Source organism: Gorilla gorilla, chromosome 9, assembly GCF_029281585.2.
Source record: "Gorilla gorilla gorilla isolate KB3781 chromosome 9, NHGRI_mGorGor1-v2.1_pri, whole genome shotgun sequence".
Classification (NCBI taxonomy): Eukaryota; Metazoa; Chordata; class Mammalia; order Primates; family Hominidae; genus Gorilla; species Gorilla gorilla.
This window is the reverse complement of record NC_073233.2, coordinates 30,591,076-30,603,867: the sequence shown is the minus strand read 5'-3', so window position 1 is coordinate 30,603,867 and position 12,792 is coordinate 30,591,076. Positions and strand designations below refer to the sequence as shown.

The window sequence follows — 12,792 nt, the reverse complement described above, 5'->3', positions numbered from 1 at the left end:
TCCTCTTGTGTTTTCGAGCTTCCCTCCCTTATCTTCAAAAATATTTCCCCCAATATATCTTTTGCATAAATAATTTTGTCTTGGTTTCTCCTTAGCAGAATACTTTGCAGCATAAACTGTGTCTTAAATCTCTTTAAATTGAACTGAATATTATGTACAAAATTTAATAAATTAACTCAAATAAAAACATGGATATAAAGTTAAAATATGTGTAATTATTGTAACATGTGTAATTATTTCTATTATCATTATAAATTGTGAGATGACACAGGAGAAGAGTAAACCAAAAAGTTATAAGGTGAATGAATTAATTAAATATTGACAGTTCTCACATTTAAACTATTGGAAGAAGGAGAAAATTCAGAAATTATTTCTTTAAAAGTGGTGAATAGAAGGTAATCAAGTGCTACTTAAAAAAATTATAAAAATCAAGAATTGACTTTCTTACACTGAGAAAAATTATGTTTTTAAAACGTAGATCTCCTAGAGACATAAGACATTATACATGGAGTTATTTAAAGTGTAAAAGGATGTCAGTATGATAACTAAACATACAAAAATATTTCTACCTATGGTGTCATGAATTTATTAGCAAATGTTTCTTCAACCTAAAAGATTCTGAAAATGAAGGAAAAAAATTAATTATTAGTGAAATGACATGCTCAGCAGCTCTTTATAGCAGAGGTTTTAATGCTGCAAAATCTGTACTGCCATAGCTACAGGGTACTGTCAGGCAGAATGTTGAAAAATTGCCTTTAGCAGTTAACAAGTATTTATTAACTTTAGCAACCCTAGTATGATAATTATAATTGCATAGATATTAAGAGTACAGCAAATTTAATAGTGTTATTTCAGTATAACACACTATATTTATATAATACAATTTTTTGTTGTTAGACTATTATTTAGGAAGGTGCTTGAGAGATTTTTGTTTTGTGTTTATGTGTGATACAGTAAACCATTTGAGCAGAGTATTACTCTTTCTACTAATAATATGAAGGTTTATTCTAAATAGATTAGACCTTGATAATGCCAAGTAATGACATATCTTATGATTTCAAAGTGGACACTTTCAAAATACCTTTGTTATTACAAAAATAATTTCGCTGAATTGAAAATAAAAAATTTCATTGAGAGTTAAACAAGTTTTTTAATAAAAATTACATATAAGGAATTACATCCACTTAAGGTACATGACATGACGAATTTTGACATTTGTATATACTCATGAAACTACCACTACAATCAAGATACACTACAATTGCATCATCTACAAAAGATTCCTCATTCCACTTTGAAATCCAGTTGTTTCCCCATTCCAGCCCCAAGAAACCACTAATCTGCATTTTGTCACCATAAATTATAATATTTTTCATTTTTTAAAATTTATGCAAGTGAAAATGTATAGTATATATTCTTTTAGGTGTGACTTCTTTCATATTGCATCATTATTTTGAGGTTCATCTGTGTTTTTGTATCAGTATTTTCTTTCCGTTCTATTGTTGAGTAGTAGACAATTGTATGAACAAACCAAGTTGAATTTACCATTCACCTTTTGATGGACATCTGAGTAATTTCTAGCTTTGGGCTATTGTAAATAAAACTGTAAAGAATATTAATACATGTCTTTATATATATATATATATATAGAGAGAGAGAGAGAGAGAGAGAGAGAGATATGTTCTCATTTCTCTTGGTAAATAGCTAAGAATAGCTGGAAAGCCTAGATTGTGGTGTAGATATATCTTAAAATTTTAAGAAGCTAATGATATTATCTTATATTCTCACCAATGATGTATGATAATTGCAGTTGCTCCAAGTTTTGATAAACACTAGAAATTTCCAGTCAGTTTGAATTTGCATTTTTCTGATAACTACTGATTTAGAATATGTGCTTATATGCTAACTGTTCATTCATATGTCCTAATTTGCAGAGGGTCTGTTCACATATTTTGCACATTTTTAATTTGGTTGTTTGTCTATGTTTGTTTTTCATATGTTTGGCATGCCTTACTGAGTGGTAAAACGTATATATATATACACACACACATACACATGTATGTTTAATATAATATATATACACACACACATACAGATATTCTGTATAGAAAATCCATGTCGGATATATATTTTGTAAATATTTTCTTCTAAACTGAATTGTCATTTTTGTTTCCTCACAGTGTTTCTGTAAGAGTTTTTTATTTTAATAAGGCAGGATTTATGCATTTTTTTTGCTTTCAGTTTATGATCTCTGTGTCGGTGGCCCCATCTAAGAAGTCTTTGCTTTCGCCAATGCCATAAATATTTTCTATTTTTTTCCTCTAGACATTTTACAGTTCTAATTTCTGCCATTAAGATTATTATTTCAACATAATTTGTGAAAAAGATGTTCTGTTTCCCATTAAGTTACCTAGATACCTTAGTTGGAAATTATTTGACCATGTATATGTGACTCTAGGTTTGGAGTCTATTTTTTTCTCTATAGATTGATAGGTCTATCTTTATATCATTAACAGAGCCTTGATTTTTGTATGTTTTTATTAAATCTTGAAATCAGGTGCCAGTTCTTCAATTTTGCTCTTTTTCACTGTTTCAGGTCTTCTGGAAAATCTGTATGCACATATAAAATTTAGAATCGGTGCCTGAATCCTACAGCCAGTTCTTGGCTCCAGACAGCACTTGGAGAAGGGGTGAGCGAAGGGTTTGGGGGACTGCTCACTCTCACTGTAGGGCCTCTGGGATCCTAGCTGCAGGGGGCCTCATAGTCCCGTGGATGTATGAGCTGGCAGAGAGAATTCCCAAGAGATTAGACAGAGGTGGAGCTGCAGCAGGCACAGAGCCAGGGACCTTTGAGTGCAGGTCAGCTCTAGTGAAACACACCCCAGTACTTCTCCTCTCATTCTGAGAGGCTCTGGGCCCAGCGAACCATAGGGAAAAAGCTAGCCTGTTTCCCCATGGGACTGGGCATCTGTCCTGCAGGCCTGCCTGCCCACCAGCCCCTCTTAGGGATCCTGCCTGGCCTCCCCTTAAGAGCATGTACACAGTACATCATTGGCTCTCTCATTGCAGCCCCTCTTAGGGATCCTGCCTTACGAGCATGTACACAGTACATCCACCCCTTAGGAGCATTTACACACTACAGCCTCCGCTTCCCAGCCTGCGTGCTTTGCTACACCTCAATGCATTTGGATCTCCCACTGCACGGGGAACCCAACTCTTTGCAGCTGAAGGAGGAACCCCAGGGCTGTGGCCTGTGGCTCAGGAGTGCTGAGCTAGGATCTGGCTCCTCACTGAAATGAATGAGGATCTCACACTCAGAAAACTGAAAAGCCTGAATAGCACAGCTTCACAGGCTGGTGTGGCATCCTGGCATGCCTCCCTTCATGGGGTTAGTCTAGTAAGATTGTGGCCTATCTCCCTACCAGACCTCTTCCTATGGGACCCATGGCCCAAAAGACCTAACAATGACAATAAATCATGGGAACAGTGCCAGTGATCTCAGGTAGCTTCCACAAGGTCCATGAACAAACCTACTTAACAGGTCACCTATCTCCCCTTTGTACCACAGAACACAGCTGCAAAGGGGAAGATAAACAAAAGAACCTCTTGGCTACCAGTCTAGCTATAGCCCATTGCTCTCAACTACCATCCACTGGATCGCAGCCGAAATTACACAAAAAGCAGGGCTAATTTGCCCCTCTGAGAAACCAGGAGCAAGAATTCAACAAGGAAGACCCTGAACAGAGCCTTTGCTCTCTGAAAACTTCTAGAAATGAAGCCAACTGACTATACTCAATTTATACCACAATCTAAGGTACACAAGCCATCCCAGATAAGAAAGAATCAGCACAAAAACTCTGGCAACTCAAAAAGCTAGAACGTCCCTTTACCTCTGACAGAGCTCAGTAGCTCCCCAAACAATGCTTTTTTAACTAGTCTGAATTGTCTGAAATGACAGACATGGAATTCAGAATCTGGATGGCAAAAAGCCCATTGAGATGAAGGAGAAAGTTGAAACTCAATCTAAGGAAGCCAAGCAATTCTGTACAGTTATTCAAAGCTGAAAGACAAAACACTCATTTTAAGAAAGACTCAAATTGAACTTTTGAGGTAAAATATTCACTACAAAAATTTCATAATACAATCAGAAATATTAACAACAGAATAGAACAAGCTGAGAAAAGAATCGCAGAGCTCAAAGACCAATTTTTCAATGCAACATAGTCAGACAAAAAAAAAGAATTAAGAAACATTAGCAAAACCTCCAAGAAATATGGGATTACATAAATAAACCAAATTTATGACTCATCACCATTCCTGACAGTAATGAAAAGAGAATACGCAACTTGAAAAATATACTTGAGAATATAGTTCATGAAAATTACCCCAATCTTGCTAGAGAGGTAAACATGCAAATTAAAGAAATACAGAGAATCCCAGCCAAATGCTATACAAAATGACTCCAAGGCACATAGTCATCAGTTTCATGAAAGTCAACACAAAAAAATAATCTTAAAGGCAGCTAGAGAGAAGGGGGCTAGAGAGAACCCCATCAGGCTAGCAGAAGACCTCCCAGGAGATACCTTACAAGGCAGAAGTGATCTGGGGCCTATTTTTAGTGTTCTTAAAAAAGAAATTCCAACCAAAAATTTTATAACCTGCCAAACTAAGCTTCATAAGTGAAGGAGAAATAAAATCCTTCTCAGACAAGGAAATGCTGAGGCAATACATTTCAACTAGACCAGCCTTACATGAGGTCCTTAATGGAGTGCTAAATGTGGATTTGAAAGAATGACACCTGTGACTGCAAAGGCACACTTAAGCACATACCCCACAGGCACTATAAAGCAGTTACACAATCATGTCTATGTAACAACCAGCTAACAACATGATGACTGGAATGAAACTGCACATATCAACAATAACTTTTAAAATAAATGGGCTAAATTCCCCCACTTAAAAGCCATAGAGTGGCAGGCTAGATAAAAAGACATGACCAAACCATCTGTTACCTTCAAGGGACCCATCTCATATGGAATGACATGCACAAGCTACAAGTAAATGGGTGGAGTAAAATCTATTACGCAAATGGAAAACAAAAGGGTGCAGGGTAACTATTCTTATATCAGATAAAACAGGCTAAAAGCTAATGAAAATTTTAAAAACACAATGAAGATTAGTACATAATGATAAAGGATTCTTGTTGCAAGCCCAACAAGAAGCCTTAACTATACTAAATATATATGCACCCAACATTAGAGCAGCCACATTACTAAAACAACTTCTTCTTGGCCTACAAAAAGACTCAGACAACTACACAATAATGGTGAGAGACTTTAACATTCCACTGACAGTGTTAGGCACATCATTGAGGTAAAAACTAACAAAGAGACTCTGGACTTAAACTCAACACGTAACAAATTGAACCTAATAGTCATCTCCATAACATTCCACCAAACACCTACCATATATACATTCTTCTCATAAGCACATGGAACATATTCTAAGATTGACCATGTGCTTGGTCATAAAGCAAGATTCAATAAATTCAAAAAACTAAAATTATACCAAGCACATTCTTAGACCACAGTGTAATAAAAATAGAAATCAATACCAAGAAGATCTCTCAGAACTACACAAATATATGGAAATTAAACAACTTACTACTGAATAATTCCTTGGTGAATATCAAAATAAAGGTACAAATAAAAAATTATTTGAAAGTAATGAAATAGCAACACAACCATCGAAACCTCTGGGATGCAGCTAAAGTAAGTGTTAGGAGGAAAGTTTATGTCCCTAAATGACTTCATCTTGAAGCTAGAAAGATGTTGAATTAACAATCTAACTTTGCATCTAAAGAAATTTGGATAAAAGAACAAACCAATCCCAAAGCAAGTAGAAGAAAAAAAACTAAAATTAGACAATAACTTAATGAAATTGAGATACAAAAATACATTAAATGGACAAATGAAAGACTTTGTTCTTCAAAAAATAAATAAGATTGATAGACCCCTAGTGAGATTAACAAAGAGAAAATTCAAATAAGCAGAAACAACAAAGGTGATATTACAGCTAATTCCACAGAAACGTAAAAGATCCTTAGAGACTACTATGAACAACTCTATGCCCCCAAATCAAAACATTTGCATTAAATAGATAAATTACTGGAAGCGCATCATCTCCCAAGATTGAATCGGGAAGAGATTGAAACACTGACTAGATCAACATCAACTTCCACAATTAAATCAGTAATAAAGAACCAACCACAAAAAGCTCAGGATCAGGTAGATTCACAGTCAAATTCTACAAGAACTGATACCCATCTTATTTTACAATTCCAAAAAGAAACTGAGGAGGAGGGGCTCCTCCTTAATTCATTTAATGAAGCCAGCATCAGTGTGATATCAAAATCTAACAGACATAACAAAAAAAGAAAACTTCAGACCAATATCCCTCATGAACATAGATGCAAAAATCCTCAACAGAATACTAGCAAATTGAATACAGCAGCACATTAAACAGTTAATACACTATGATGAAGTGGGCTGTATTCCAGGCATGCAAGCGATGTAATTGACTTTTTAATATTGAAAATTCAAACTTGCTAAATTTACTTATTAGTTGTAGTAATTATTTTAGTATGTGTTTATGTTATAAACAATCATAATATCTTCAAATAAAGCTAGTATTCCTTTTTTTCTAAACTTTATGCTATATATTTATTTATTTGCTTTATTCACTGACTAGAACTTCCATTATATGATTAAATGGAAGAGATAATAGTGGACATCTTACCTTGTTCCTAATATCAGGAGAAAAGCACCCAACATTTTATCATTGGTTTTGTTATTAGTTGTAGAAAGAAGTGTTTTCCAGGTAAAGTAATTAATATATTCAGAGATTCAGAGGTAAGAGAGAATACACTATGCTGGCAAATCTTCAAAAGGTTTAATAAAGTCAGAGCAGAGAGTGTAAAGCAGGGATTGGAGAGATGTGAGGTCAAACAATATTTCCAGACATCAGGGGACTGCTTCAGCATCTGTTCCCCATCCAGTCTCTCTACTCACTTACTTAAATTGTCTCTATTGTTAGTCCCTGCCTTAATTGCTGAACATAACTTGCTTCAATTACTGAACTTACTTCTGGTTCACTAGTTCCTACAAATTCTCCCTTTGTTGGTGAACCTTGTCTTCACCTATGATCTTTTTTGTATATCTTAGTCCTACCTTGTAAGTTTGGCTCAACCACACAGCTGTTTTTAACTTCTGATCAGAGTCTTATCTTCCATTTGTCCCCATGATGCAGATGTAGCCTATGGCAAAACAAAAGAAGTATTAATAAAAAGGAGAAGTAATTTGCTTCAAACATATTCTATATCCTGTATTTTATGCTTTGGCTGGTTTTCTAGGCACACCTTTTTCTGGACTCCTGTTAGGCAAAATCTTCAATGGTAGGCCCACATAGTTTGCAGTGTGGTTCTATAGTGTAGACAGGGTCAGAGTAATTAATCAACTCCAAATAATCTGCAATGAGTCCCAATGTGAAAACCGTTCTGTCACAACTGGATAGAACTACAGCTGCTGCCACACTGAATTGAAGAATCTGAATATATTATTTGACAGCTCCCGTAGTGCATTAAATGCATAGACTTTAAAATCATTCACACCTGAGTTTAATAACGCAACTTTTCCACTTATCAACTCTGTGACTTTGGAAAATATGCCTAGGATTTCTAAATCTGTTTTCTTTACCAAGACAAGTATAAATAATATAGAATACCTGCAGAGCTGCTGTGAGGACAAATGAGATAGTGCTTTTTATCATAAATGATTCTGCCAATAACCCATATATCTTTGTGGCCGCACCCTTTCTGTTCAGGTCACTCAACTTCTATCTGCCAGCAGCTTTGTCTCTTTGCTGGAGGTGTTTATCTTGCCACTAGAGCCTGCTTTGCCTATAGATGTGGAAGGCTAAAAGACCTGGAGAATTATTCTTGGGAGTTATTGGGGTGATCAGACCCAACACCAGGTCGTGGGGGTGACGAAGTCCGGCGGAGTCAAAGTATTGAGAAAAAGACAGTTTGAGAAGTAAAGTGGGATCAGGAGGCCATCGCTAGAGTATGGAGGCTGCAAAGGCCCCGAGCTCTGGGAGCCCACGCTATTTATTGGTAATCCAACAGAGAAACAGGTGGTGAGAATGTGGAGGTCGAAAGGGCATGTTGCATTAAGCACATGATTTACAGCTGTGATGGTTTAGCATTTGCTCTGCTACTTGAGATTATGGAGAGCAGGTTCTTTTAAATCAAGATATAATGGATCCTGGGAGAGCAAGGAGCAAGGAGCCAGCAAGTCTAGACCTATTGCAGAGCCACGAGCCCTGGATTTTATCCAAGCCACGAGGGATTTTATGCCCTGGGCTTAGATGATGATGCATCAGGGGAGCCTTCCACCCTTTAGCACAAAGCTTGGTGTTCCAAAGGCTACAAGGGTTTTAGATCCTGGACCGCGGACATGTTCCAAGACTTTTTTACATTATGTCAGACATGCAAGCCCTGCCTCAGCTTCTCCCAACACTCAGCTTTTTCCCAACATGCCCCCCCTTCTCTTTTTTGTAAAAGAGAAGGTATGATTATTACTAGCTAATATTATTACTAGCATAAAAGGTGGCCTTTTAACTAAGCAAGGTGATTGCAGGCTGTGCAGCCCTTCATTGCCGGTTGGTGATCCAGCTTCATATTCCTTAGCCCTTATTCAAACTGGAGTCGCTCTGATTTGAATACTTCTCACATATTTTCCCTTTCCCTTTTACAAGAGGACCCTTAATCCTAGGGGTTGCGGAAGGATAAAGGTCCGTCTTCTGTAACTTCTTCGTGCTGAATAGGGGCGGTGATATTCCTGCGTATTAGGGTCTCTTGTATTCAGGGTAGAGAGGAGCTGAGTCGGAAAGCACTGGTCCATTAAGCATCGTGACTCTGGTCGGTCTTCATTCCATCTTTGCATTCAGATTCAACTGGCTCATGGCTCGTACTGGGGGAACCCAGTCCATGGTTGGGATCCAAGGGTCCCTCCAGTCTCCCATTCCATGGTCATACACATCTTGAGGGCATCCACACGGTTAGTTCATCTCCTGCAGAAACCCAAGCATACCCTCACCCCCACGTTAGTAAATCTACTGAAACAGAAGCAAAAACGTTTGTGGCTGCGACCAGGAGGCCACTGATGAGAAACAGGCCCCTTCTAACAGAAGGCACAGGGAAAGCAAATTGAGGATTTTCAAACCTTCAATTTGCACTGTACAGGTGGGTCCACTAGACGCTGTGGCTCATGATAGATCTTCAGATGTTTGGTGGGCACCCACACAGGCATCTGATCATCACCTGGAAAGACACAAGCAAATCCTTGTCCCCATATAATTATCCTTCCTTTTTCCCAGCTCTTTGTATGTGACCATCTTTTTCTAAGGCCTGTGGCATTACGATGAGTTAAAGAATGGAATGCGTGTGCGTCAGCAAAAGCTGCAGACACCAGTGCATCCGTCCTTCGATTAAGTTTAAAGGACCGAAAGATCCTGTTGGAGAGAAAAGAAAGAGCATTTTTATCCTTACCTCCCTCCCCTCTATTCCTTTTATATTCGCCCTTTGAGCCATAGCTAATTTCCATAATTCAGAATGTTCTTGTCTGTCCCTGCAAATCTCTGCTAGTCTTTGCTAGTCCCTACTTTCGTACCTCTTTAGGGCACTGACCTTGTATTGCTAGTCTTCATCTATCCCTATATGTTCCTGTCTTTTCCTACCTGTTTATCTCTAGCTCTACTTACTTACTTAGCTCTACTCTACTTACTGACATAGCTCTAGCTCTACTTATTGCCTAATGGAGCAGTGAGAAGAGGGCCACCATCCTCCAGACCCCAGAATGGTAGATCCACTGACAGCTTGCATTGTGCACCTTAAAAAGCTGCAGACACTCAATACCAGCCATGAAAGCAGCTGAGAGGGGAGCTGAACCCTGCTTGAAAGCCACAGGGGTGAAGCTGCCCAGGGCCATGGGAGCCCACCTCTTGCATCACTGTGACCCAGATGTGAGACATGGAGTCAAAGGAGATTTTTTGGAACTTTAAGGTTTAATGACTGCACTATTGAGTTTCAGACTTGCATGAGGCCTGTAGCCCTTTTGTTTTGGCCAATTTATCCCATTTGGAACAGGTGTATGTACCCAATGCCTGTACCTCCATTGTATCAAGCTAGCTTTTGATTTTACAGGCTTATAGGCAGAAGGGACTTGCCTTGTCTCAGATGAGACTTTGGAGTTCCATTTGTGGGTTAATACTGGAATGAGTTAAGATTTGGGGGACTGTTGGAAGGGCATGATTGTGGTTTGAAATGTGAGGACATGAGATTTAGGAGGGGCCAGGTTTGAAATGCTATTGTTTAGTTCTGTGCCCTCACCTAAATCTCACCTTGAATTGTAATAATCCCCATGTGTCAATGGTGGGACCAGGTGGAGGTAATTGAATCATGGGGTGGTTTCCCCCAGTTGTTCTTGTGAAGTGATTGAATTCTCATGAGATCTGATGGTTTTATAAGGGGCTTCCGCCTTCACTGGGCACTAATTCTCTCTCCTGCCACGGTGGGGTGGTATAGTGGAGTGCCTTCCACCAGGATTGTAAGCTTCCTGAGGCCTTCCAGCCGTGCAGAACTGTGAGTCAATTAAATCTTTTTTCTTCATAAATTACCCAGTCTCAAGCATTTCTTCATAGCAGTGTGAGAATGAACTAACACACTGCCTTTCTTTCCTTCTGTCTCATGAATTAGGGAGTCATTAAGAAGTTAAGACCACTCTGAGCCTTATCTTCTCATATGAAATAAGAGATTTATTATTTTAAAATTTACAATCTTGTGAGAACTGGTCGAAAAGTCTATGGAACACTATTGCTTTTGCATTGTGTGATGGGCCTGAAGTTGTCCTACTTCAGCAGTTCTGGAAATCAGGAAAAGAAACCTGATAGAAAGTGACAGAAAAGAGGCTGATTGGAACCCATGAATATAGACAGAAACCCACATTTGTCTCTCATTGTCTCTGTCCCCAATGCCACAGATTATCTTTAGAAAGATTGGAACTATTTGCCACAGAAGTGTATATGTGCTCATCCAGGAAAGACCTGGCTGCTTTCACACACTCTTAAAGTGAGTCAAAAGATCAATGAAATGGGCTTGAGCAACGTAAATCTCTGGCATTCTAACCTGACCCCTAAGCATTAAAGCTGCTATTTCACTTCTGCCTTCACCATCTTGTAAATATTTACCTTGTGGCCAACTTTAACCTGGAAACACACAGAGAAGATAATTATGGCAAGTGTTGTTGACATGGTACAAAATCACCACACTTTGTTTACCCTGGCTAGTATTTCTTTCACTGTCAAAATAAGTTATTTGTGCTTAAATCTTTGTTTCTGAGTGTAGGGCCTGCTTCTTAAATAACAGTACTTAGTGTGTAGTAAAAACGAAAAAAAATTAATACTCATAGAGCAATCTTTCTTGATGATTGTGAAAATAAATATGTGGTCCTTTATCTTCCAAAAAGTAATCTTTCTGAAACTGCAATGGATGTAGTTTAGGACACATACAAAAATTTTAATGAATGTATTTTATATATATGTGTGTGTGTGTGTGTGTACGTGTGTGTATATATATACACACATCTATATATATACGCACACACATATATACACACACAAATATATATGTGTGTGTATATATATACACACACGTACACACACACATTTAGGTTTTTAACATCCCTTATATTAAGAATATAATTCAGGAAGTGCTTTCAGGTGTAGAACCACCTGAATGTTAAACAAACTAGATGATTCTGATGAAGATGATTGAGGTGATACGTTTTGAGAATATCTGATCTAGTATACACAGCTTATGTTCTCTGTAGGCCTTTTAACTTTTATTATGTCTAATACAGTAAATGTTAGAAGTTTATGGTCTTGGATGAGATATCATCTTTTTTATTTCAACCTAATTCAAATGATAAGGTAGAAGAAATGAAAATAGGAAAGAAACTGTCATATTTTTCTTGCCAACAAACACTGGCATGAATTATCTCAACGGACAAACAAATGCAAACATCATTTTTAAGTGTTTCACAGTGTTATTTTAAAATACTTACATGCAACAATATTTAAGAGGAAACCTGGTGTCTAACAGGAGAATATTTGAAACTCTTTAGCCAGATATTTCAAAATATACACACAAACATAAATATAGCGAATGCACTATAACTTTCTGCATTTCAGAAATATTTTAATCGCTTGGCATTGACAATATCATTGGCAAGTTTAAAAAGAGAACCCATAAAGCTCTGCAAATTTTGGCAGACTTCCTTTTATCCCTCCTCATACTATACAAATAACCATTACAATCTGTAGGAGACCAGTTCCTGGAAGGAGGCTATAATTAAAATGGATCATTGCCCCTCTCTAAGAGACTTTAAGGGTGAATTTATTCTGCCTTATATCCGTGCTAATCATAGTAGCCACAGAAAATTCCTTGCTTATAGTTCATGCCTCATTCATCTTTAAAAACTTTGTTTTCCTGTCCCATCTCCTGATGACCCAACCTTTTCCTATGTTACCCCTGGAATTCATAATAGGGCTTCATCAAATTTATCTGTGTCCTAATGTCTTTTCTGAATCTTTCCTTAACTTTCTCACTCTAACAGAAGTCTAGCTGTCCTGTGAAAATACTGCATTGCATAATGGTACAACTTGATAGTCTTTCAC

General features: G+C 37.6%; 1 long non-coding RNA gene across 3 annotated transcripts in view; it reads left to right on the top strand.

Moving 5' to 3' along the window:
• The window catches only part of LOC129525386 (uncharacterized), a 349,207-nt gene that overhangs the window by 45,778 nt on the left and 290,637 nt on the right, over window positions 1–12,792 (top strand). For 2 of the 3 annotated variants that reach the window (XR_010135455.1, XR_010135454.1), the window contains one exon: window positions 2,597–2,690. This is a non-coding gene — a long non-coding RNA (uncharacterized lncRNA). Of the gene's footprint in view, window positions 1–2,596; window positions 2,691–3,568; window positions 6,708–12,792 lie in introns of those variants that run through there. The other variant, XR_008669662.2, reaches the window with a different exon arrangement.